The following is a 27,714-nucleotide window of genomic DNA, read 5'->3' as shown; positions in this document are numbered from 1 at the left end:
TGAGTTTAAAAACTATCCCACCCTCCACTCCAACATCTTTTCTCAAGTCTAACAATTCTCATTTGACCTTCTCACTCACCATATGAAACCTGCTCTGAGTCTTTGATCACCTTAGAGTTATAGAACATAGAATCACAGGATAGTTTGGGTAGGAAAAAACCTTAAAATTCATGGGCAGGGACACCTTCCACTAACCCAGTTTGCTCCAAGCCCCATCCAACCTGCCCTTGAACACTTCCAGGGACAGGACAGCTTTTCTGGGTAGTTGAGGAAGTCAGACCACAGCCAGGATTCCCAAAAAGGACAGAATGCCACAGAAATGCACAAAGGCACAATGATCATTTTGGTTCTTCAGGATGCTGAGCTAACTTCCATGGGTCTCTTACAACCTAAGATCTCATTCTTGAGCAGGAAAAGCCTAATTCCAACAGGATGTTAAAACTGAATTGTTCTTAATCAACACTAAATTGAACTGATATTTTATCACCCAAGTTCACTAGAGCCTTCCAGTACTCCCTGCAGGTGGCCTCCATAGTTATCACCCTCAACACCTTCCTTGTGCAGTCTTCACAGCCTAAACAGAATATTCCTAAACTATCTGGATAAGGGAAGAAAAGGTGGGAAGAGTATGAGTAATGCCATCTCCAAAGCAGAGAAAAATGCTTCAGCATTACCATCCTTTTATCCCTACTCTTATTCCATATCATTTAACCAGTGATCTGTCTGCCAGCCTGGTGCCTCCGTGATTTAATAGCTGCTTAGTCCCTTTAAGAGTCTCTGGTAAGTATTCCTGCCAAAATCCCAACAGATTGTATCAACCAGATCCCCTTTCCTAGCATGCTCTTGTCTCCTGCAAAGATATTTAATAGATTTCCAAGGCAGACTTCACCTTAAAAGAACTGGTGACTCTTATCCCCACACGCAATGTGTGCATCTGCCCTGGCTCTCAGCATAGGAATGAATTTCTACCTCCAACACCATGAGACAAATGTTTCACCAGAACCTCCTTCAGCATAAGGTCACAAAATTTGTGGGGGGTGGCGAAGCAGTGCTAGATTTGGAAACAGAAATCAAGCACCCACTTCTTTTATTTTATCAAAAGGAACAAAAAAAAAAAAAAAAAGGCAATAAAAATTCATCTTGGTGAAGAAGAGAGACAAAGAGCCCATCCAGCCTCCCGTGGTGCAGGGAGACCTCTCTCCAGTGGCAGGGAGAGCACGTCCTGCTTCACCTGGCAGCCCTGCCAAGCGCCGGCTGGGAAATAAGCACCTTACGTAACGGCGTATTTTCAGCACTACACACAGAAATGCTGCCTCTACCCTGCAGAAGGTATTTTTGGATCTGCTAAAATGCTACTGTGTTCTTCCAGGGCTTTGCATTCTTCTGCTCAGAAATTGCATAATCTGATGCCATAGGAAATAAGTGGTGTTGCATAATGACTCTCGTATTGGCTGCAGGGACCGGAGACTGCACGTTCCTGCTGGAGAGCAGCCCTGCTCCGAGCCCAGGTGCTTTGGGAGAAGGGGAACCCAGGAGCCACCCGCCTCTGGGGAGCAGGGGAACAAAGCAAGGACCACGCAGTTCCTTCACAAAAATCAGCGTCACTAAGTCGCCCATTTGCTGCTTGCTCCCCTCCCCATGGCTGCTGCACGTCGTGAGCTACGTGCACACAGGGAACACCAGCAGCTCCACACACCATGTTCTGGCATCTCACTCACCATTGACACCCTCCTCCACAGGCCCATCAGTCTATTGGAAAACATTCAGCTGGGATAAAGACAGACTAAATGCTGATCAGCCTTTTATACTACAGAATTGCTACTGAAATCTGTCTCAGATTAAAATGTAGAAATGACCTTAAGTTACACTTCTCTTTCTCCTTTCCAGCTGTCTCCATAGCAGGAAACAACTTTTCAAACCCAGTCACAGGCTTCAGGCTCTGTTCTTTTCTCTTCATCCTTCCCAGTTTGCACTTTTACCTCATTGACAATTCCCATGGTATTATCGATCCATATGTTGTTATATTATGATATAATTACTGTATGTTATTACTATATAATTACTACATGTTTTTATATTACAATTACTAAGTAATAACAACAGATTTAAGGATTCAAACTGAAATATTTTACAACAACAAACACCAGAAAAATTTCCAGTTTAGTTCACAGAGGCCTTACAGCCTCGCTGACACTGCCACATGAAGGCACTAAATGTTCCAGTCCTACCAACAAATGATATCTTGGAAGTTCCCCCCCTCACAGAACTGAAACACCCTATTTTCCTCTAAAGAGTAGCATTAAAATTAATTAATGTCTGAAAGACCTTTGAGGATGAAGATCAATATCACGGTGCTGCTTTCAGGAATGCAGTGAATGAATCAAAGTCTCACTTGAATTCACGTGAGGTGTCAGACTGGTCTCAGGTAAACTCACTCACTCACTCCTACGCTTGTTTTTATTTTTATAGTAGATATGAATTATTCAACATTTGCAAAGCACATTCGACATGTAAAAGCTACTCACACAAACTTCTCAGCACTAAGAGCTTATGTGCTTCACACCCAGTATTAAAGTAACTCAACAGCTCTCCGTGGAAGTACAACAATTCCTGGGGTAGGTGCAGTGCTCTGGCCCCTGTCACCCCACACCAGGTCCCAGCCTGGGTGCACCTGCTGGGAAGGGGAAGGACACTCGAAATCCAGCTGGCAGATCTCGGATGGGAAATGACAGCAGTACTAAGTTGTATTTAGCAAGCACCATACACGAGCAAAGAGGATTACTCCTCGACAGAGGCAGCACAATGCCCTGCTCAGGAGCCTCTCGTAAGCCTGTATTAGCGACAGCGCAGGGTTAGAGGTGTGAGCCTGCTCCACTACAGCTTTACGTGCTGCTAACACACAAACAATAGTCCTGGGGCTGCATCCCAGAGGAGCTCCTGAGGCCTGGCACGGCTCGTGCCATCCAACCCTGCAGAGACCAGCACTCAGCACACCCCAGCTGGATCACCCCTGGGCTGCAGCTCGTGGCCCAACACCTGAGGATCTCCTCAGGCACAGAAGGAGGATGAGGCTGGACTCCCTGTGTTTCAACAGGAGAGTCACAGCTGTACAGCTGCACTACTGATTTTGGTGTCCTCCAGAAGGTAACAGAGATGGGGGACTGGAAGGGACAAGCATCCCTGGAACGAATAGAACGTCTGCACAGAGACTTCCATTCTTCCAGCCCACCACACTGAGAAAGTCCAGCCTCTCACCCCTGCCTGGACTTTCTCCTTCCTTCCCTCACAGCACCTCGGTGCTACGTTACCAACAGCTCCAGAGGGAACAATGGCTCCAGAGGGAACAGCACCAACAATCACAGCTTCACCAAAGGGTTATAAACCACAGACTTTACACAGACAAATCTGCTCTTCCTCCTCACCTACACCCAACTGTTGCCAAAGCCTTGAACCCCCTCCAACCACCAACTCCTCAGCTGAAGTTGTAGCAGGGAGAGAGCACAGAGGTTAAAGCACACACTGAGTATTTATAGGGGTGGGAGTAACTACACACAGAGCTGCTGCTCCTGGCCCAGCCAAAGCTGCCAACTTGCTATTCAGCCCTAAGTAGCCTGTGTTTTGGGTGAAATATTTACCCCCCCACTCCCCAGGAGATGAGAGTGATTTGCTGCAATGTCACAAAACAGGAGCCTACAAAAGCCTAAGCCCCTGCACGGGATGTTTTTGCCAAGGAGGGATAAAAAACAAAGTCCCATAAGCTGGACAGGGCTTGGTGAAGTGCCAAACTCCTGAGAGCCTCAGAGGTAACATTTGCCTCAGTTGACTCATTTGGATTCGGTTATGGCTGAGAACTCACTGGAAGTTGTACAAGCACTGAACCTGCTGCTGTGTTCCTCCACAGGGATCTCAGGTGAGAGCTTAGCTAAAGGGCTCAGTGCACCATCCCCTGCCTGCCCTGGCCCCAAGGACCAGAGCTGAAGGGCAACCTGCACTGATTTAAAATCTGTTCACACAAGCCATGCCAGATTTCTTTTATTTTATTGTATTCAGGAAAAAAAAAAGCTTTATTTAATAACTCTGCCATTTTGAGAAGCCCTACTCTTGAAAATCCACTCCCCACATCTCAACTGCAGACAGCCTGGAACAGGTACCAGGTGGGAACAGCTCCAGCCTGATCAGCCACCATCTCACATTTGCTACAAAAATAGTCCTAAGAAAACAAGAGATACTTAAAACTTCTCTTATCCTGCCACTGTTTAGAGCAGACCCATGTTTAAATAACTCCTAATTGTGAAAGGTCTTACCCACACAGAGACTTTCAAATAAATCATTACCCAATTTTCTGATCCACTGGAGATAAGCCACTTACCTAGTCTTTACAATAGGAGACAAAAGAAGGAGGTTAAAAATGCAACCAAAAAAACCCCAAACATGATTAAATCCAAGTTCACCTATAGCTGAGGAACAGTGGGAGTCCCTACCATATATTCTGTGCTAGAAGTTACTTGCTAATTCCAGGCACAGGGGTCAAAATGAATGCCAGCTATAAATTTAACTATCAGGCAGCAGGGGACAAAGACAAATCTGAATGACAGGACCATTCTAGATCAAAGACTCAGGCTGGAGGCCCCAAAGACAGGAAACAAAACTGGTGTTAGAGCAAAACAAACAAACAAAACCCCCACTACATCAAAATCCGGATTTATTTGTGTTTCTCAGCGGAAGGCTGTCACAGACAGAGGTTCAAAGGGCTGCCTCTCTCTAGAAACAAAACCCGTATACATCCAGGAGCACAACAAAAAGGATAGTGACAAAAACTTTTAAACCCATGACAACTCTACCCTCCCCAGTCTAGGGTATCCCAAGGTATCTGTGGCTACCCACACAGCAGGTGCTGTGGAAAGTGCCCACATTTCCCAGCTAGACCAACTGCATCTCTCTCCTTTCAAACATTTTCGTATTTTCTCCCTCAAAATTATTGATCCAAATACATTCCTTCATCTTCTTCTGACTTCTACTGAACAGATTGCTTACTGCTAAAATCAGTATATGCAAACACATGGGCCTGATGTCATCTTTCTCCAGATCTACTTAAAATATCCCATTTTTCATTTACTTAAGGGAGACATGTGGTTTGATATGATTAAGCTACTGCAGCACCTAAACCACCCCCCAAAACAAAAATAAAGAGCAGCTCTTCTTTTCATTGGGAGAAAACATGACATCATGCCCATTCAGGTGAGCAGGAATATGACAAATCTTGCCCCAGTGAACAGTATCGTTAACTGCAAAGGTACTCCCAGCTCCCTCATTTATTAGGAAAATGAGGGGTGAAAATTGTGCTCAGCACATCAGAGACAGCTCAAACTGCTATTTTCAATAATACAGGAGCAAATTCCTACCCGGCTGATTGAAAGAAAAACGCACCTCCTTCATCTCAGAAATAAAATTAAATTATTTATCACTGTAACACACAGGAGGAATTGTTTGATTAGCCCACAAGGGGAAAAAAAAATACAATTCCCCAAAGGCAAAAATTACAACTCTGCCTCTTTACACTATCTAGTAATTCTTATGTCATTGCCTGTATATTCCACTTATATTTATTCTCCATTGCCATTCCCTTCCCCTTTAAAAGGGGGGCACGAGAAGATAACGTGCAAAATTGCAAGTGAAAAATGTCCAGCACACCACACCGACAGGCAAAGGCCAGGCCAGCTCTCGGATTCATATGCAGTGATGGATAAATTAAGGTTTCATGTCTCCTCTTCCCTTTCTCAGCATCATTTTTTCAGCCCTTTCCCATCACAAATGCAACATCCATCTGTCCTTCCGAAATAAATGGAGAAAGGGGAACGCTGACCATGGAACACCACACACAAACACACAACCCCTCACAGAAACACATTTCCCCCCAAATACTCACAAGGATGAAGATTTCCTATGTGATGCTCCATTTTCTTGTTTTAAAAAGATGGAAGGCAAAAAAAAAAAAAAAAAAAAAAAAAAAAAAAAAAAAAAAAAAAAAGGAAGTGTTGCAAAATAAAAGGAAATTCCACCCACACAATCCTGCAGCCTGCTGCAAAGAAGCACCGAGCGTGCTGACGTCACGGATTCATGAATGGATGGAAATCGGGCTGGATGGAGCCCGGCGGGGGCTGCGCACCGGCAGCGGGGCCGCCAGTCCCCGCCCGCTCCGGCAGCCCCCGGGAGCGGCACCGCGCCGGGAGCGCATCTCCGCGGCCCCGGGCCCCGCCGCTCCGGGAACAGCGGCGGATCAAGTAACAGCCATCTGCCACGGGAACAGAACGCGGTCGGCAAGCAGAAAAGGAGTTCATCACCGCCCCGGCTTCTTGCGGGATTACAAACCCTGCGTATGATTATTAAAATAACTAAATATAAGCATGCACCGGGAGGAAGAAGCAGGGAGAACAATAGGAGGCTTGTGCTTGATTAGCGATGCAAAAGCACCAGTAAAATAAAAATAGGAGCATTAACAAAATCCCACATTCAGCTCCAGTCAAACATTGCCGGCAGCGGGCGGACAAGCTCACAACCTCAGGAACATCCAGAACAAAGATCAGAGCAGGCAGAGTTTCACACCCGGGGCTGCGTAAGGAACGGTGGGCACAGCATCCACGGATCCCAGCCCTCCCCCCCCCCATTCGCACGGCAGTTCCAATCCCAAGGCAATGGAATACGCTTTACTGTGCAGCCCAGAGGCAAGGACACCCAAACCCTTGGCAGAGTCCTGGCGACCGCCGGCGTGAGCAGCGGTGACTCACTTGGATACGGACAGGGAAAGAGCACGAGTTCTGCCTTCTTTCTGTATCTTTGAAACAAGAGGGAAGGAATGGAGGGATGAGCATGACAAGGAATGAAGGTCAAGGTTTGAAGGATAACCTGGGCTGCAGGCTCTGCAATTACACCGTCTCAGGGTTGACTAGAATTCACCAATTTGGCCTCAAACTCCTTCTGAACAATTTACAGCCTCAAAATTATTAAGAGACAGAACTGCCGTATTTTCACCACACCTTTTCCTAGTGAGTAGGAAGCAATTATGTCAGAACAGGGTGTCCCAAAACTTACTCTGGTAAGGCACATCTGAAAAGAACGTCTGAGACAATCCCACTTTTCCTTATGGAAAGTGGGTAATGTCCCAAAATAAACCAGGACTGGATGTAACACCACCACAGATCTGGGCTGAAAAACCAAGGATTTTGTGCCCACTTGATCTCACGTGAGCCAGCACCACTGATACCAGCTTCTGCAGAGGGAGGAGGAGGGCTTGGATTGCGGACTGCGGTTTCTGAATTGAGATTTATAAATCTGGCCAGGGAAAATGAAAAGCAATGCAAATTTCTTACTACCTACTTTCAAGATCAAAGAAACCACGAATTTAGTTTTGCTTTAGAGATATCTCTTCTTTAAGAGCTAAAAGTCACCAAAGCACAAGATTTCTGCCCAGACAACGCCACTGCTGCAGCCTGAGCACTCCTGTACCCAAGGGGAAGCAGGAGTGGAGGGATGGAGAGAGATACCAAAGGGATCACTTTGTGTCCCCATTTCAAATCCCAGCTGCACCTGCTTTGACTCCCTGCCTTGCCTTCCCTTCCCCTCCAGAGCCCAGCACTCAGCTTTACACCACCATGGGATGGAAATAGCTTCCAGATTTCCCTGGCATTTTCAAAACAGATAAAAATGTTAATTTATTCTCTTACCCTAAAGGGATCAACTCAGGAACTAGAAGGGAGAGCACAGTAGCACATGTAAGAAGAGGAAGAAAAGGAGAAATATCGATATAGAATAAGAAAAGTCAGAATAAAAATAGAAAGGAAAATAATTTTCAGAGGTTTCCAAGGGTTAATTGCAGCGACATTAAAAAAAACCAAAAACAACAAAACCCAAAAAAACAGCAGAGAAAATAAGTGTGAATAAAACCCCAGCAAGTTTCCAGAAGAAGAAAAGAGCTTGTGCATAGCATTTCAGATTTTCTTGTCCATGGTGGCTTGGTTCAGTATCCCAACACTCAATTTCATCTATGCCTCAACTGCTGAGGTTAAATTTTTTAAACACAAATGTCCTGAATTTAGTACAAGGCAACATCTTAACTCACTGTGAAACAAAAAAACAACCCACACTGTCCTAAAATTGATGGCTGCTACATGATTATGTTGTGTTGCAACCGGGTAAGTACTTTCATAGTACACATTACACAGCTCTTTTGATCAGTAACTAAGTTGCTCAATATTAGAAAGAGAAAATATTCTCCCCCCGTCTCGCTCAGACAAAATCATTGGTAAAAGCAGAGAACTCAAGTATCAGATGCCAGATACAATTTGGCTCAGTATTAATGTGAAAATACGGGGGGGGGGGGGGGGGGGGGGAAATGTACTATATACAACAAGGGTGTAAGATACCAAAAACCCAAAGTTCCTAAGGGATCTCAAGAGTGCCAGTGAAAAGTTGACAGGCAGCAGGATTTCTGAAAGGAATTATGGGCAACCAAGTAACTAGACCAGTAGGAGAAGTAACAGGCCAAACTGATGGCAATGGGTGCAAAAAGAAAGCTAAAAGTATTTTTAAAAATGAACTCTTCACTATATTTGAAAAATACAAGATAATTAAGTATTTCCAAGCCAATTAATAACTAATAGGAATGTTATACAGCATCTGCTAGGCGTAACATTTCTAGTTGGCACGTCCTATTAATTTGAGCCCAGTCTTAAAATAATCATTTAACAAGTTCTCCAATCCTGTGACCTTCATTTTTAATAAACTGGTGAACGACTAAAATTGCAGAAGACTGAGAATACCAATATTATGCCAATATTCAAAAATAGCATACGTGGTTATTTGTAGGCCTTGGCAACTTGGGAAAAAGTCCTAAGCTAACCTTTGACAGGGAAGGATGGTTCTGCTGCCTCAGACCAAAGGCTGAGTTATCCCAGGATCCTGCCTGTGACAGTGGCCCGTAACAGCCACACAGGGAAGCACAAACCCAAAGCAAATCCTTAATGCTTTCTGTGGCGTGTTCCACTGACAACAGCAGGAAATTAGAAAAGAGATGGGAGTGACTCAAAGGTTAATTTCATAATTATGCAGCAGTAAGGCTGTTAATAATCCTACTCAGCACACTCTTGGAGGTACAAGAGGGACTGCTCTGTGAAAACTTCCTACCTGGGTGAGTAAATAAGTGAAGTGAGACAGCAAATGATTCGCAAACGCCTGGGTAAATATTTGCATAGATAAGGTGGTGAGAGGGGCATTTCATTGTCAAGTTCTAAACATCTGTGAAATCTTGAATCCACTCTTCCCAGCCCTAGGCACACATCCCTCTTGTGAGTGTCCTAACCTTCAGTAGTAAGTGGCTGACAGGATGGAAGGAGAAAATCAGAATCATAGAATCGGATTCTTGTTCATGCTGTCATTATGTCCAGACCTGACCTAGTGCAAGTCACCTTTCTCTTTTGTAAGGAGCAAAGCTTCTTTGTTACATCCTTCCAAACTTGCTGTTTACAGAGATTTATGACTAGAGCCTATTTGATGCCCCAGTATTCCAGAAATATCAGTTACAGGAGACTGGAGTATTGTGAAAGAATTGAACATGTAACACAGTAGTATAGGCCAATTTATTTTATTCTTCTTCCTTTTCTTTGTGATTTTGTACCTCTCTTACACACTCAACAGGCCAAATACAACACAATTTAAAATCAATTCTCTCAATGGCACTTTACTAAGACCAGGAATGAAATGTATGTATTTATTGTATAGGATTTTATCCAGAATGTGCTCAGACCTGGGACTCTGAGAAGTCCTCCCTGCAGAGGCAGGTGAACAAGACTGTGATTTGACAGGACCAGCGTTGAGAGCTGAGAAGTGTGACCAGAACAAAAGAGAAAAAGCCCCAAAGTGGGACATGTGCAACCCCCAGACAAAGGTGAGCTGCAATTCCAGACAGGAGCCCTGTCTGGAAAGGGGGTCTGTTTACAACAGGACAGCCCTGGTGATTTCAGACCCCATTCCTGAGTCGCCACAGCCCAGAGCCTGTAGCTGGGAGATGAGTCCCACACAAATTAAGGGGTAAAACAAAGCTGGGGGTAGGTTTTGGTGCCCAAGTTGCTCCTCCCCAGGCAAAAGGGCTGTGCCCAGAACATGGCTCAGAGCCTCTCAGATCAGACACTTGAGATCTGCCTCTGCTCTTTGAACAGCAGCTACAGTGAGCCACCAAGAGATCTCTGGGTCTGCTTAAAAATGAAAGCAGGGAGCTGGAAACGGGCACAGACTCACAGACCTGCAATATCCCAAGGGAAAGCTCCTCTTCTCACAAGAGTATTCCTAACAGCTACTCAAGAAGACTAACAGACACTTGTACCACCATTGCAGTCTCCAAATCAAAGTACTACCAACTTCTGTTACCCAAAAGTGAGGTTTCTTACACAAAGCCACCTTCCACGCTGTTGCCTGTAGTGTTTTTTGGTGTGCTCTGCAAGCCATGATGGGTAGGAGCACACAACAATTACAGTGATTTCCTTTAACCTTCTATTGCCTTCAGCAACACTCCAGGAATCAACAATAAAGTAAAATAAAGACACTGAAGGCACTAAAAGACAATGACAAGGCAAAAAGCATTGCTTGTTTAGGCATGAGATTCCTTTCTTAAGGAGTTTCTGAGTGGCTTCCCCTCCTGTGTCCCAGGTGAGCCCTGCCTTTGGGGTTCGAGTCTGTAGTTTTAGGAGGAGACATAACACTGTAATGTTAAGAATATGCACTGATGAGGCTGGGAAAGTTCAAGAAACTCCATTTGCAGACTTTCATCTTCTGAAGGATGGCAGCCCAGCTCCTGAGACATAAAGAGAAGTTCTGGAATTCCATCAGGAAGGAAAATGGTGCTACCTAAGAGACATTATAGCTGCTGAAAGGGCAGCTAATGCAGCAAGTGAACAACAGCCTCCCCAGACTGACAGTGGTGGTGGCCAGCTGGGCAGAGGCCATGTGAGAAACCCAGATCTATTTGTTCAGAGAAACAGGCACAAAACAATATTCCTCCCTGAGAACAGGCTGAAATCAAGTCTTCCATAACAGTAATTAACTCTAATAGAGTTTCCAGCAGTGAGAAATACTGAACTTAAAAGTTTTAAAAGTATTCATAAATAGCAGTTAAGAGGGACACTTCTAAAGCCAGCTGAGCTACAGTCACCTTTCCTCTGCCAGGTGAGGAACCTGCAAAAAGCAGTAAGACCTGACAACGAAGCCTCAGTATTAGTGCCATGTGGAAAGAAAAGTCCCATAATTTATGTTATTGCCACAAAAAGACATGCATAAATGGGAAGCTATTGCAGGGAGGAATTAATGAAACTGAAGAAGTGATTAAAAATGCAGTCCAATTCCCCAAGGTCAAGTGTTGTTCAGATGGAAAAAAAATCACCTGCATAAATATAGAAACAACTGCTGAGCAGCTGCACTGTAGATAAGGATTGGGGATGGAGAGGATCAGGGACTGAGCACAAATTATAAATATCCAGTTGTCACAAACAAGGCACTTCTATCCATTGACAGGAACACAAATTCCTGTTTCTCTCAGTTTTGATGAAGCCTTTGGGAAAGTTCACTTTTGGGAAAGGCTTGTCAGGAATGTGAGAAACCACCCCAGAACAACAAGCAAAGGCAGACAGGTCATCAGGTGAGCTCTGAGGGATGGGGAAGGTAACTCAGTGAGGTGGCTCAGTCTGGACAGAGTGAAATGAGAAGCTAAGAATGAGATATGATATGTTTCTATTAAATACAGAAACAGTTTCTGCAAAGAAAGAGGGAATTCATACTCCACATCTGTGGTGAGCAGGAAAACAATGCACTCAAAGTGCAACAAGAAAAAATTACTTAGGCTGTGAGAAGAACTTTTCTAAATGGTAAACAGTGAAGTAGCAGCCTAAGGACCTTAAGTTGTTTCCTCCACTAGGAAGGAAAGAAAAAAAAAATCATCTTACAAAACCATCCAGCAATAGTGATATTACTTTGATGGAAAAGATCAAGATGAACTTTTGGAACCTCAGAGGGATCTTCTGTGAAGATATGGAAGCACTGAAAGCTTTGCAGCAACAGCAGGAGCTGAAAAATTCCTCTGATCTCTTGGAGTGCAAGGTCTCACCAAATTAAATCTTTCTCTCCTTGCTACTCTTACACAACCCCTTTGAGGAGTATTATTCAGATTTTCTACCAAAAAACCTACAAAAACTGCTGAAAGCCCATTAAGATAGCAGAACTCAAGTCATGAGACTCCCAGAATAAGGCTCTATATTTAGTACCAACAGTTTTCTCTGTAGTACTGTGATAAAGTTCCTTCAAGAAGAGTGGATCAGCTCTATGTAAATATTCTCCAGGCAAACAAAACCTGCTCAGCATCTTCCTCCCAGACTCGTGCCACTCACGAAGCTTTCAGTAGGTTTTGCTTCAGAGCTCACTGCTTCTTTTTTCCTCCCTCCCAAGGGACTTCTGCTCCCCCAGTGCTCACTGCAGACCCCAGAAGAGCCCTCTTAATCTGTGTGAGGTATCACGACGCAGAATTACTCACTTCATGACTTGTGACAGCACTTTAAATAGTTACTGTCATGATTAGCAGAATATTGGGGTTTAGAACACTGAACGTGTCAGCAGTAGGGTTGGGTCCTTGTTTTCAAGCACAATGTTGGACACTGCAGTATGATGGAGAAGGCACCCCAAAGGGGTCACTGCACAGCACCCCAAATATTTTCGGAATTAAATCACAGAACTGATCTTAAGGGACAACCAAAAGTTAAACAGACTTCACCTAAGGAGCACATCAAACTTTGCCAATACTCCAGCTCAAACCAGCAGCTGTGTATTGCACAGGATTTGCCCATCCAGGGAAAACCAGCAGCACAGCAGTAAATTCAAGTCATGGCTAAGAGAGGCTGACTGAGAGCCATGTTCAGAAGCACATCAGCTGAAGCATTAACCCTGGGACCTCCCAGGGCTTCACGGGAGTGTTTCATAACCTCTAGTCCTCTGTAACTGTCACAGTCCCCCTTAGGGCCACACCTTCCATCCTCAAGCCTTCTCTACTCACCACCATCATACAGAGCACTCCCATATAGAGTGCTTTGTCTATTAACCACAAAAAATCAGATAAATTAGAAGCAGCAATGTCGATGAAGCAACTGATGAATTGTCACTGATGAAGCAAGGACAGGGTGGTTCAAGCAACTAATTGCTTTCACTGAGATGGAAGCAGGTTCAAATCAAGGGAGAATTCAATTCTTCAGCAAAATACTTCACCTTAATTATAGCTCGTAATAAGAGACAGCCAGAATCTAAATATATGGATGCTCTGCCTCTACAGCACCCACCACTCCTCACAGAATGGGTAAAAAATTGACAGCTTTTATATTAAGAAACAAATCCCAAAATGTAGCTCCATCTCACATCTTCCTGCAATCCCACTCAGAGGCAGCTCAGGCACATCCTAAAATTACGTATCTGTAGCTTTCTCTGCATGAAGCATCTCTGTACAACAAAGACCACACAAACATAAAGAAAATGTGTAGAACAAAACCATTTTCAGTCTCCTGGAGTGAAACAACCACATTTTCTTGCATTACACAGATATCCAGCTAACTAACTGAAGAAAACTCTAGATAATTTTATAGACAAGAATAAATGATTTTTCAACTAGCATCTACAAAGAAAACAAGAAACTATTTTTCACATATTCTTCTAAACTTAATTCCCCAAAGCTTACGGAATTTTTATAGAGTTTGCTCCTTTTCAGTTCTTCATATAGACAGATATATGTGGTTTGCTAACATACAAGTTTTACAACTTAAGTTTTAATACATAAAATAGATGTAGTTACACTACAGAATTACATATATGGCACAGAATCAAGAGATAATATATTCCTAGGAACAGCAATATCCAAAACAAACCATTAATCTCTGCGTTTCTGGAACTTTGCTGGCGTCTCTACTCCAGCTACAACAGCCTGGATTCCTCTCAGAATCTACATTCTCCAGCCAATCACCAGGGAAATACCATGAAAAAGTACTTATAACAATGGAAAATAATATCCTAAAGCTATCCCCTCACAACATCAATACACTGGAATTAATAGATTCAAATGCTTTCAGACTCCAAGTTATACTGGAAAAATGTAAATACTAAGATTAACTTCACCTCAGTCTATGCACACACCCCTTTGGCACTTGTCCCTTCCTGTTACTCCCATGGGAGCTGGATCCCACCAGGTCTCTGCAGGGACAGCAGGGAAATGGCTCTGGACACAACATAAAACGAGGAGGTGAACTCAGCTCATCCCTACCTTAGAAAGGGAAGCATGTTTAGAATTTAAGGACAACTGCAGGAGTGAGCACGTTATCATTTGAGATCTTTTTGAGTTTCTGACTAGTTACTACAATCCAAATATCAACACTGCTGATACCTGATCATTGTTCCAGAAGCACTGGAAGCCCATGTCCTCTTGGCTCACTGCACATGTGCCTCCTCTTCAAGTCACAGAAATCAAGCTGTCCTCGGAAGCTGCACCATGGGTAACATCTAGGACAGTCCAGCACTGAATTCTTCTCTCTAGAAAGAACAAGAAAGCTCAGAATCCTGCTGAAGTGTATTGAAAAAATGCTCCCAAGATCAGCCCAGCACATCCCCACAGCACATCGTGATGTTACGTGGCACATTCGAAGACAGCAGAGAACATCCAAAATTAAGTATGCACTCTCAAAAAGAAGCTGGGAGTAGAAAAATACCTCAACATATTTAGTACATCCTTTCTTAGCACAGGCACACACTCTATAATCCTTTTATGGTACAATTTTAATCTAAATTAAGCAAGCAGCTCCAGTAAATAGCTCAGAGCTTTCCACATTACAAAATTACATCAGGATTTGATTAGCCTGTAAAATAACGTACTTCAAGGTAATCTATTAATGATATTTTACACTTAATTTTATACCCAAACTCCAAGCTATTTGTTTTCCTAATTTTAAGCAAATTTTAGGAAAAGCATAACTTATTACAGTCCTCCTACGTACATACAACTCACAATATCATTATTCCTGTTACTACCAGAAACATGCAAGGAGAGAGACAACAACTACTGAGACTCTCAGTCCTGAGCCCACTTCATCTTTTTTCCACCCCCTGCCCCGCTCCCCCCCCAAATTTCACAGGCTGCAAGACTTAGCCCAGCTCTTCATAAAGTTAAAGATAAATCAACACCCTGAAATTACAGAACTTTAATGCAAACACTAAGAGTTTCTCTCTACCCACAAATACTGTTTTCCTTATATCCTTCAGACACAACCCAGCTACTACCACACTGAGGGATTAGAAATACCCTAGCACCAGTGTCTTGCCAAAATTAAGAGACTTTAGACAAAAAAAAAATCCATGTGGCACCATCTGCCTCACATTCTGCACCACAAATGAGCTGCTCTCAAGGCCACTCCCAATGTTTGGGAAGTTCAGCACATTCCTAATTTTTTGCTGGAGTAGGAGCAAGCGCCAACTGTATTTGAGAAAAACACTAAGTTTTGTTCACCACTGTCATTTCATTTTAGGTCTCTCCTTATCTTTGCTGGTTTGCCACAAAAACAGGACAGGTAATTCCACATTCCCAACAAGGAAAAGCTTGTGAGGTCCAGGTTAGGCTCCATTCAGAGACTCTATTTGGGCAACAGGAGGATGATGATATAGCAATATTCTTGCACAGGAAAGTACCAGTTTGCAGCCTCTGTGACCCCATACCAGCCCTGCACGAGCTATTTTAATTACAGAACAATTTCCAAATAAAATCTAGACTGAACATACATGTATTTTAACAGTTTTATTAGACAAACTTTATCATTTATACTTTAATATATTAAAAATGTAAATATTTGCCTTTGTTCACAAGGAAATTACACAGTTCTACTAAATCAATGAAAAAAGCCTCAAAAGCCAGTAATTATAATTTTTACCACTATTTTAAGACAGGAATGGTGCATGTAAACAGAAGGTTTATTTTCTTGCTTAAAAAAATGAACACTGTAAGCAATACTACAGATGAAACAATAATAAAGATTGAAAGAATCAAAACCACACAAAAATAGGAAAAAATGCATTGGGATACCTTATCCTTGTAAACACAATTCACATACATATATAGGAGACAGCAGAGAAAATTGGAGAGATGTTCATAAAAAACATGAGACACCAGATGCCCAAAGTTGGCCAAATGCCACTGGAATAAATTACTGCAATTCACACGAAAAAAATACAGCTTTTAAGGACAGGTTTAAAACCACCATTTGATAACTGGCAGCCAAGGTGGGAATGGTCAGTGCCTAAACAGGAAGGGACTTGTGGGGCCGGAGGACTTTCAGCACCAGAGGAGTTCAGCTCTTCCTGCAGCTCCATTTACCACCACCTTTTATAGCCTTCGATTGGCTTTTAACACTTGCTTCCCACATCCAACCTGAAAGATTTCCTGCCTCTACAATCCGGTCCAGAAGCCAGCATGGTGTGTGGCAGCTTCAAGCCCACAAGAAAGCATAAAAGCACTTACTCACTGGGTGAAAACGGCTGATGTGAACAGGACAGACCCAAAAGCCAGCACAGAAATCACCCCAGCTGGGAACAGGGTTACAAACACACCTGCTGATTGGATTTTATTTTTCCTCTTTAACATAACCATTGTGGACCCAAAGAATTCTTCCAATCTAGTATTTCTTATCCTACCAAAATACCAGCAGAATTCTGACCATTTGGATTCAAGTGCAAACCCCTGCAGATGGATTTTTGTTTAAAGAACTGAACAAACAAAACATTATTTGCTTCGAAATTCTTCTACTTGTGGTGAAAGCCGAGCTGTGCTGAAATCAATAGGACTGTTGGCATTGTTTTCAACTGAGCTGGAATTTCATTTCCTGTGCCCCACTTCAGATCTGCTAAAAACCACTAGAACACAGTTTTGACCTTTCATAACAACATCTATAGCTCAAAATAAAGCGTTTTGTGCAAAATAAATACTTGCTGGGCAGGTTACATAAACAGCAGGAAAGCAGCAGCTGTGGCTGGTTTCTTCAGAGAGCAAACTTTGCCCCCAGCCTGGCTGCCCTGGATTAATGATGTTCCTGTTCCATCCCCAGGCTCTGAAGCCTTGGGAAGTCCGTATCCCAACTCAGCAAGGTGGGAGGGTTTGTTATTTTAACCGTTGGCTGATAACAGCTTATCAGCAGGTTTTCAAAGGTTAAGCTCAACACACATGCATGGCAAAAGTGCAAGGAAAGGACAAGGGAAATGCTGAATTAGTGCTCCCTCTCCTCCTGCCCCTGCAGCAAGGGACAGAACGTTCTCATACCCCACCACCTGCAGCAGTGCCAGCAAAGAAACTTCAACCAAAACTCCTGTTTGACCGAAAACACCTGAGAACCCACCAAAAGTGCTTTCTTTCAAAGGAGGAGCTTGCTTTGCCTGCTGCATTCCCACTGGCTGCCACACAGCATGGAAAAGCTAACCAAAATCTTTAAGTTTGGTCCTTAAATACAAGGCAGTTTTATTACTGCTGCCAAATTCATCGCTGACACCAAGCTCCATGACAACTCACTGGAAAACAAAAACAAAATCTTCAATTTAGGGCATGCTATGGTTTTTATTTCTATCCCAACCACGTTACTGAACTGTAAAGGGCTGATGCAACCTTAAACCAGGAAAAAAAAAAAGCCCAGTTACAGACTCATTACTAATTCATCCTGGCTGAAGCTGCATACCAGCAGCTGCTGCCTCTCTCAATTAACAGCAAATATTGAACAGTATTGTCATTTAACGGTGTTCACTGCCTGCTGCCCTGTCCACTGCTGCATTTTCAAACGCTCTGGCACAATTTAAAGCTCAACACTAATAAACAGAGCTTAGTTTAACCCCTCAGGTATCAGAGCAGAGCTCACAGCAGAAGTGTTTTACTCGCTTCCTACATTCATTAGGTGCTTGGCAGAAGCTGAAGCCCAAGGATGCAAGGTGCCACCAAAATGGTATTTGTAATTCAGAGGCCCACGGGGTGCTTGGCTTCTGCAGAGGGCTCAGCACAAGTGTGAAAAATGATGGAAGTAACTCCAGCAGAGCAGCTCTTTAGGAATTATTGCCAAAAAGTTGAAACGAAAGAGGAGAAAGAGGAGGAGACCACACATTCAGCCTCTGCTGTTGAAGATTTAGAACAATAAAAACCCAAAACAAATGGGGAAAAAAATAAAAATAAAGATACCACCATTCTTCAGGGAGAGCATAGCAATGCTGTGATTCCTGATGACCCCATCTCTGCACAGGGGAGTCAAAAGAGCCCAAATTTGAACCTCCCTTCCCTCTACTGTGGCAGTGCCCACAGCTGCCTTTTGGCCAGGCTGGGTTTGAAGTAAATGATTATACAAACAGTGCAGCCAGAGCAAGCAACTGGAAGTGCAGCACTGCCACGCTGCCTCTGTAGATACTTCCATGCCCTACCTGCTCCGTGGTGTCAGGTTTACTGGAAGCCACTGCTGTACAAGGGACTGTACAGATCCTTCATTTCATTTCCATGCCGTGTTCCCAGCACACCAGCAGGAGGGAGCATCTCCAGGCTCTCCTATGAGCCCACTGCCAGCTGGGCCAGGGCCAACATGTGGATACCAAGGACCTGGGGAAGGGAGGGGGTGCTGAGCCAGCCCAACTGGACTGCAAGGTGCATACTGGCAATTTAGATACCACAAGAAAAGATGGAGCAGCTTCTGTCCTGTGTTTATTAGAGTAGAAGCTAGGATAATGCCATTTCAGCTGATCCTGAAATTAGGGGAATTCAGTTATTTCTCAGGTACTGGACCTTCGTTCTACCCCTTCTGCAGAGGGAGCAAAGCATGGGAGCTCCAAGGAGTGATGCTCTGAGGGCTTGTCAAATACATGAGGGAATGGCTTGGAAAACTGGGCAGGTAAATGTAGGCCCAGGCTCTGGCCAGGGCTCTCTGAGAACAAACTGTCCTTGGGTTAGCATCTGGCTGCAAGTCCCCTCATTTTCTCAGGTCCCTCTGCCTGCACAACTCCAACACCCAGCCTGGTTTGCTGGGAGGATTCCTTCCCTCCAGGTTCCCCCAGCACCTTTGTGCCCATGGGGTCTGAGGTGCTCAGATAAATTAGGTGATATGACTAATACCTGCCATCTGCTCATTGTTACCTTCCCTCTCCTCTCCTCTCCTGAAGAGGAGTCAGCACTAAAGTGCTCGTTCTACTCGATCTATTTTAGGAGCGTGGGCTTTCAGCATCCATGCAGCACTGCTTTAAGCTAGAAAACTTAAATCAAAGAAGTAGACCATGCTCTGGCAGGGAAAATTGAGCACTAGGTCCTGTAAAAGCCTCTGGCAAGGCTCAGGAACAACCCTTCTTTTGCAGAAGTTATCTCCACTCCGGTGTGCCCAAGGAACAGAACTACTGCCCAGGCTTCACTCCAGGCCACAGAGCAGGGGCAGATGAGATCCAGGCCTTGGAAAGCATCCCACTGCTCTCCATGGAGACCAAGGCAGCCAACACAGCTTGGAGCATAGACAGGCAGTGTGCTGCAGCACTGGGTTATTCCCTGCTTCCAGGAGTGAGGAGCTCCTACCCAATCACACCACCTGGGAACAGAGCAGGGAACAGAAACAGGTACCAATAACTGAGGGCACATCTCTGCCCATCAGACAGGGGGGGAACCTCAACTCACAGGGAATAGAAAGCATTGCTTCTGCCAACAGCTGCCCCCCGTACGTCCTGGTGAAGGGAAAAAAGCAAACTGGGCACACAAAGGAAAGATGGGGAGAGAGGCCAGTGGAGGATAATTTGATTTCACTGTATTTCTTAGAGGAGCTGCGTCAAAATGCAAAGAAAAGAATCATCACAGTGTAGGAGGCTGAAAGATTTGAGATGGAGCAGTGAGGAGTCTCTGGCCCCATAAATGTTTAATTTGAGCAAAGCAGCAGATTAGTAGTAAGCACAGTTCTGCTGCTGTTGCTGAACTGCACACTCCTGCTTTGATTTCTAGATGACACACAGTGAGAACGTAAGTATAAAAATAAAATAGGAGAAAAGCAGGGAGATTTTCACACCTGGCACTACAAACAGAGCTGCACAGGCCAGCAACACACTCAGCTCCCTCTCTTCTCTCTGCTCAGGGCAGCAGCACGAGGGTGAGCAGCACACATGGAGCTCTGGAGTGCTCCCAGCTCTGACAGCCCAACACAGTGCAGGGGACAACAAGAGCTACTGCACCACACCTGAGGAAGCAGCCAGGGCTGCAGATCGCTGACAAAAGGCATCATGCTGCCTGCAAGAACACAGAAGGAAGATGCACGTGGAAACACTGAAAAAAATGGATCCCCAGGCCCTGGGAGCAGAGAAAGGACCCAACTGGAACTGTTCCTCTTGCAAAACTGTCCCTGCAAGGACTGACTTTCTCTCTGTGCTCCTTTCCTAACAAATAAAACTTACCAGTCAGGATCATTCTTTCCCCATCACTTCCTTGAGTTATTCCCATCCCACTCAAAACAGTAAGCTCAGATTGGTTAAATAAATCCTGAAGAAAAGTTGCTAATTGGTGTTTCTTCCTGCCTAAAATGCATGAACAGTCTGAAAAAGAAATAAATGCATTCCATGACCCCTGTGAGATCTCCAGCTCCATTCTTCTTCCCTTTCCTGCTCTTTACTTCCCTTAGATTGCCACCTGATTATCTGCTTCTTTCCCCTCCACCGTCAGAGAGAAGCCTATTTCCTTTCCCTATTTATATCTTTCTCACCTCAAGCTTCACTCTTTTTCCTGCTTCTATATCCACTTGCTGAAATTCAGACAACTCCTCTGCTGCCTCCATCAGCATATCTAGTCTTCCTCCCAGTCTGCAATCCTAAAGAGAAACGTGGCTTCACTAAAACCAAGCACAAAGGTTCAATTAGACCCCGATTTTACCCCAGCAGCATAACTGTTTTATTGGAATTATGTCACTTATCCCAAAGCCAGCTATGCCCAAGAACTGCCTAGACAGGCTCAGAATGAGAGCAGGAAACCCTCTGGCTCAGCCTCCCTCACTCCCTGTAGGAGAGCCTGATCCAGCTGAACACACTGGTAAGGTAGGGAATAGTGCACCACAAATCTGTCCAGCCTCTGGAAAATCTCCACATAACAAGTGAAGGTCATCCATCAGTACAGATTTTCTCTTTTAAAAGCATGAACAGATTTAAAAACATATACACTAGTATTCTTATATTTTGCACTCTCCTCAAGGCTGGGAGTGTATTTGAGAAAGTGACCATGAGATGCAACTCCCAACAAGTGGTTTACTGCTTGTGAAAAAAATTAGGAGGAAACAGAAACCCACAGCAAAGCCCTGATGAACCCCCAAGGACACAACCACTCATTGCAGATACAGACATACCAGAAGTCTCTTTTTCACTGCATTAAGCTGCTGGGAAAAAAACTTGCAATGCCAGGACAGCACCCTGGACTCTTCCACACACACCTGACATAGGAAGGCATCACCTCTGATAAAGCAGGACCTCAGTTGTCCCTGCTGGCTGCTCTGGATTTTCAGCTTCCCAAAAGCTGATGTCATGGCATTTCTCCTTGCAAAACAATGACCTTTGCAGGCCTTTGGAGAATGAAGCCAAGTCCAACACTAAAAAGATACAGATGACAAGGAAAATGCTGGTGTGCCCTGCTACTCAAATGACAGGAAACATTAAACATTTACACATTATGACATGATTCTACTGTAACTGCAATCTCCTGTGACACAACCATGGCATTTTTTCTTATGAGAACTCACTCTGAATATACAAGATGGATGGCACTGAGTAAGGGAAGCAGTCCCATCTCTCACCAAACGCTGGCTGGTGACCTCACCCTCGTACTGTACCAAGGCTGCAGAAGGGAGAACACTCCAAGGAAGCAGCTCTTGGACAGACTCTCAGAACACCCCAGGAGCTCAGCCTGTCATGCTTTGTGCCAGGGAGGCTCTCTCCTCACCAGGACTGAGGTGACACTCCCCAGACCAGGACCCTCTGCTTCAGAGGAAAGCACAGACACATTAAATAGCTTGAGCCATAAAAAAAACCCATCAAAACCTTCTTCCAGCCACCACCAGAGCTGCATTTTACACCTTGCTTGCTGGAGAGTCAAAAGGAAACCTCCTTCACCTCCAGCTGACAGCAGCAGCTCCATCCCTCCAGGACAGAACCAGCTGTAAATATTGGCTGGAAATACTTATTCCCACTGGGGACTGGCAACTGTCTGTAATTGCTGGCAGCAGGGGGGCCAGGGGAGTCTCTCTTGTGCCAAACAGCAGACAAAACAAACCAAAGAAAAAAACAATGTCACCTGCATATACTGCAATACCTGAACCTACACAGCGCTGATGGGGCTGCATCTGTGTTGAGGCTGAAATGAAAAAATGTTAGAACAGCTATTCTAAACTAAACTACTAAAGCTGCTTATAAGCAAAATGCCCGAATAGATGCTCTGTCCTTTATGCTGTAGATCCAAGGTGAGGAAAGGCCACAAGGGTATGTGACCAGAACACCGGAGATGGATCACGGCCCTGCAGGCCTGGACGTGGACAGTGGTCCTAGCAAAGATTTTTTTCATGAGTATTACAACACTCACACAGTTCACTCCATAAATACAATCTCAGCTTGCTAGAAATGCGTTTCTGACTGAGCACAGTAAAGAAAATACACACCATGAGCAGAAGACCCAGGTTAATCAATGTTGTGTGTGTTTAGTTCAGCCACATCAATACAGACTATAAGATATTTTTCTCCATTTTCTTCAACCAGAAAGTGTTCAGGAGTTCATTTAAGTTTTTCATAAGAAATTCTTTACACAAGCTGATCAATAAACCAAGGTCTGGGAAAAAACAGACAACTATTAGAATTCTACAGTGGGACAGTAATTTCTACTCCTACCAGGTGCCCGTGTAAGCTGGGTTGCAAACCTGAAAGTCAAAGCTACCTGCTGACGTGGACTTGTTGACTGACACCAGGAAGACCAAGAAAATAGTAAAAGGAGCACCCAGAAAGAAGGCCAAAAGACAATTCAGTATTAGTTCTAGACAAAAGTTTATGCAGGAGGAAATTTCTGGCTGGCACACAAATGTGAACTAATCCCTGAGAAACTGCCCTGTTCACCTGTTGAGGACCTGCCAGCCATTCCATTGGAAGACAAGGTGAATTTATAACCTGGTAAATTCAAGGCTGAAGGGATGGAGAGCAGTAGCAGGTGGCCTTTGATATCAAGGTCTTCGCTATTGCAGCTTCAGTACCTTCCCTTGCTCCAGGCAATCACTTGATCTCACATGGTTCCCAGAAAGACCAAATTCTACTTAAGAGGTTGCAACAAAGCTCAGGAAACATTTTCTCTCAAAAGACATCTTGGGAAACCGAAGCAATCAGAATGATGAGGCTTTTTGCTCCTGCCAAGTGCCCGAGGTAACAAAGGTAATCAAAATAAAGGCACAAAATAAGACTCTGACTGTAGATGGTCAGTGTCTAATACAGGGATGATATTTCGGGGTCGGATTTTGTGAATATAATCATCTGAGATGACAAGAAGAACAATTTCCTTCAGCACATGAGAGGAGCTTGCAGAGAAAAAAAGAACACTTAATGGTCCCTTCTGCCTCTCCTCTGGGTTTGCCTTTACTCTCCTCTGTAACAAACAGGTTGATCAAACCTCTTCCTTCCCACGTGCTCCACGGGGAGGGAGGCATTGCAGAAACAGGATCGTTGCTCTCAGTACTTTAAAAGCAAATGTATTGTACAGATAAGGAATCTCAACTACACAGGAACATATGTATTTTAGCCTGAAAACCACAGAAATTAACCTTGATGTTGCAAAATACCAACCAGAGAGAGAGAGGGAAGGGATTGTATTTTTACCCAAGTGTGGGAACAGTTCCTCTTGCTCCAGACACATCATCAGCTCAGAATGGGTAGAAGTATGTTCTCTAGGCCCTGTAGTGTCTCCTGCAAGCCTGAACACACTGGTCCATCCGTTTATGGCCATCCCAAAGATGGGCAAAGGGCAGGGTAGCACAGTCGAATGAACTGCTCAGGAGTATTGCATTCGACACTCCCTTGGCCAAGGGAATAATGGAATGAGGTCTGGAGGGTTCTGAAGCCAGACTGCTGATAGGAGAATAAAGATAAAGCACTACCAGAAATTAGCCCTGAAGATCAATCCTCAAGCACAATGCTGAGCTAGCTTCTTGCAAAGAAGAGCAGAGCAGAAGATCTCCTTTAGCAAGGAGCCCATTTCTTCTTACAGCTCAGTTATTGATTGTCATCTTGGGCTAGAAGGCCATCATCAGCCAGAAAACATAATGGTTCCTGCTCATGGCTACTGAGCACACAGCCTTCACAGCTGCAGCTGCACGTGGGACTGTTGTCTAACACCACAACACCTTCTCATTCCTCCCAGTTGTCTTGTTACACTTGCAATCCCAAAAGAGACTAGAAATTCTGCTTCCTGAGTAACTCCCAGTGAACCCAGCGAACCACCCCAGGGTGCTGCAGAGAGAAGGTTAAAGATTCCTCTCACACAACCCCCCTGTCAAGATCTTGGTCCTTCAATATTCTGCTCAGAAATGTTACTTCTATTGCAGTGTCGCAATCCAACACCTCAACACATGACAGGAGAGAAATATACCTTAGGAAAAGGTGGGAAAGGTACATTTAAATAGTACTTGATGTCGCTCCTCCAAACATTTAAGTATGAGCTAGACAGTGAACAGGGTTTACTAGAGCCTCTGAGCTGCTGTGCCCTCCCTGCTTCCAGCACCAGGGAAGCAAAGCCATGGGATGAGGGTCAAACTCCTGCATGGCCAGTGCAGCACGGTTTGGAGGGATGTGGATGGAGAGAAATGACTTAAAATGGCCCAAACATCAGGTTTGAAAGCAGAGAAAAAACCTTTCCTGACAAACATGCAGGTCAAAGAAAATCCCATATTCCTTTGACCTCCATGTCTTACTGCAACTGTTCATATACTTTGGGGGTTTTTTTTAAAAAAAAAGCACCAGAAAGAATGAAAATCATTCCTAATGCACTTACATGCAACATTAGTCTATTTTCACTGGTAACTGCTACTCACCCTTCTTCCATTCCAATTTCTGGTCCTCTCCCCTCTCACCACCAAGACTGAGAGCTGGCACATCCCTCACCCTTTCTTCCCCTCTTGTCGAAACCTTATTTCCACTGCTCTAATAGTTCTTGACTTAACTGGGACAAGGAAAATTATTCTGGGCTTCTCTGTCCTAGCAGTTAGTCTATTCTGTATTAACCATCCAGAGCACTGCAAAATCATACTGAAGCCCCAGGCAACCATTCTAACACTTCCTCAAACTCCTGCTTTAACCAAATTGCCCATTTTTACCAGACTTATCTCCAGCCATTTACATATATATAAAAACATATATATATATGAACTTCTTGTATAAAAATCCTTCAGCGTTAAGACAACTCAGAAAAGCTCATTTGACAGCATTCATTCCAAGAGCTCACAATAAGCTAAATTTCTATCCAACCTTAAAACAGAGCTATTGTTTATGCAAGATAGAATTTTTGGCCAACCTTTTAAGCACTATGCAAAAGCATTTACCATACTTAAGAACAGAAACTTCAGTAAGTATTACACACCAGTGAAATGTATAATTGCATCCACTAGTTAAGGCATGGAGCTCAAAGGCCTGGCTTTCAAAAGCTGGCTTTCAAAATGGCTCTCTTGGCCTGTTTTAATCTAAACTATCACATTCAGCCACCCTAGCCAAAGGAGAGGAATTTTTAGGTGCACTCATCTCAAACTCTGACCTTTACTTTGTATCACCCAACGTCCAATATCAACACCATGGTGCCATTAATTTCTTTAAGGGATGCAAATGGGTTTCTGCACAACCCCATTTTTCACAGCAATGTAATTACAAATTTGGCTTGGCTGATGGCAGAAGCAGTTTTTGAACACCACCATGTGCACCTCTGAAGGGATGAGCTCTTTTCAGAGTAAAGCAAAATGCAAACTGCAGTGACCTACCCCTTACTCCGTTACAGAACTGTGCCATTTCTGGTGGGGAAACAGCAAAGGGAAATTTTCTGTACTGTGCTGTGAGAAAACAAATCCCTTGCATTTTTTCAGATGGCACTTCCCAAAAACTGCCAATCATTTTAACTGCAAGAGACAGCATGCTACATAAATGTATTATGACTTTCTAGAGAAGTGCATCCAGGAAAGCCTTTACTTTGGAGACACATAACCTGTTTGGAAACTCTTCTATCAGGGAAAAATCGGGGCTAGTTTCCATTTCCTGCAGTCTGTGCCTGAGACAAGCAACCACAGTTTGAGTCCACCACTAAGTTATGCTGCCCAGGCTCTCAGTGATCAACACTCTCCCAGCCACGAGCATTAAGCACCAGCTCATTTTGCAGCCTCCACTCTGCCCATCCCAGGGCTGGCTGAGGGCTGGTATCAGCACAGGGCAGAGCAAATAAAGATACCAGTGTAATCACCTTTGAGATAAGGCAGCCGGTGCAAGCACAGCTGTCTAGGAAATACACAGCAGAGAAACAGGAATGCAAAGTGTAAGCAGGAGTTCTGCTAGACCTGAAATGATCTGGACTGAGATACAACATCCTCTGCTACTGCTGCAACATTCTGTCAAACAAACATTAAGTTTTCCCCTTCTTACCTGCCCTCTCAGGAGAGAGCACAACCATTTAAGAGCACAAAGCTCCATTTTTCAAGTACAACAGAAAAATACGAAGTAGCAGCACACAATCGGGTTTGGGGTGGTAAACTACGCATACTCCTTTCCTTCCTAAGCTACAGCTGCAATGGACAATGGAAGGACAAGGGGGAATGGTTTTAAACTAAAAAACGAGAGATTTAGATTGGATCTTAGGAAGAAATCCTTCCCTGTGAGGGTGGGCAGGCCCTGGCACAGGGTGCCCAGAGAAGCTGTGGCTGCCCCTGGATCCCTGGCAGTGTCCAAGGCCAGGTTGGATGGGATAGTGGAAGGTGTCCCTGCCCATGGCAGGGGGTGGAATGAGAGGATTTTTAAAGTCCCTTCCAACCCAAGCCATTCTGGGATTCTCTGAAACCGTCCAGTTTATTGTGAGCCCTTTTCTGCTCCATGTCATGCACCAGTGGCAGGGCCCCTGATTTCAGCCAGCTCAGCTCAGACTCCACCCAGGTGATGCTCTGGCAGTACCAGCAATGCCAGGAGAAGGGCAGGACAGAGCTCACCAAAGGTGTGCACTACCCACTCAGAGCCACCACCTCAAACCTCTGTCACAGGGCACTTCGAAGATGGACAAACCACTGAAGGTGGATGAAATAGCAGCTGAGATTGCCTGCACTTGCCTTCACAGGCTTAATTAGAGCACTCTAGAGTGCATCAATAACAATTTTAGAAAAAACAATACCGACTTCATTTACTTTTACAAAGCCTTTGCCCTCATCTTCACTGACTACAAGTGTCAGAGAAAGGTCAAAATAGCTTAATTTGCTTCTGCGCTGGGCAAAAAGGCATGAAGAACAGCCAGTACATTTAGCTTTCTTCATTTGCACTGGGGCTTAAGGAAGGAGAGAAGGAATTTGTTATCCTCAAACTGACCCCAGGATAACCTGGTTGCTTTTACCATGGTTGTGTAAATCGAAAAAG

General features: G+C 44.3%; 1 protein-coding gene across 1 annotated transcript in view; it reads right to left on the bottom strand.

The window, feature by feature from the left end:
• MAP3K13 (mitogen-activated protein kinase kinase kinase 13) overlaps window positions 1–27,714 on the bottom strand; it is a 73,160-nt gene that overhangs the window by 32,370 nt on the left and 13,076 nt on the right. Inside the window, 1 exon segment of the mRNA XM_048314920.1 lies at window positions 14,459–14,604. The gene's annotated coding sequence lies outside the window, so the exon portion shown is untranslated.

The sequence above is a fragment of the Corvus hawaiiensis genome, chromosome 10 (genome assembly GCF_020740725.1).
Source record: "Corvus hawaiiensis isolate bCorHaw1 chromosome 10, bCorHaw1.pri.cur, whole genome shotgun sequence".
Taxonomy (NCBI): Eukaryota; Metazoa; Chordata; class Aves; order Passeriformes; family Corvidae; genus Corvus; species Corvus hawaiiensis.
Note: the sequence above shows the minus strand (reverse complement) of the source record. Positions and strands in the feature narration are given on the sequence as shown.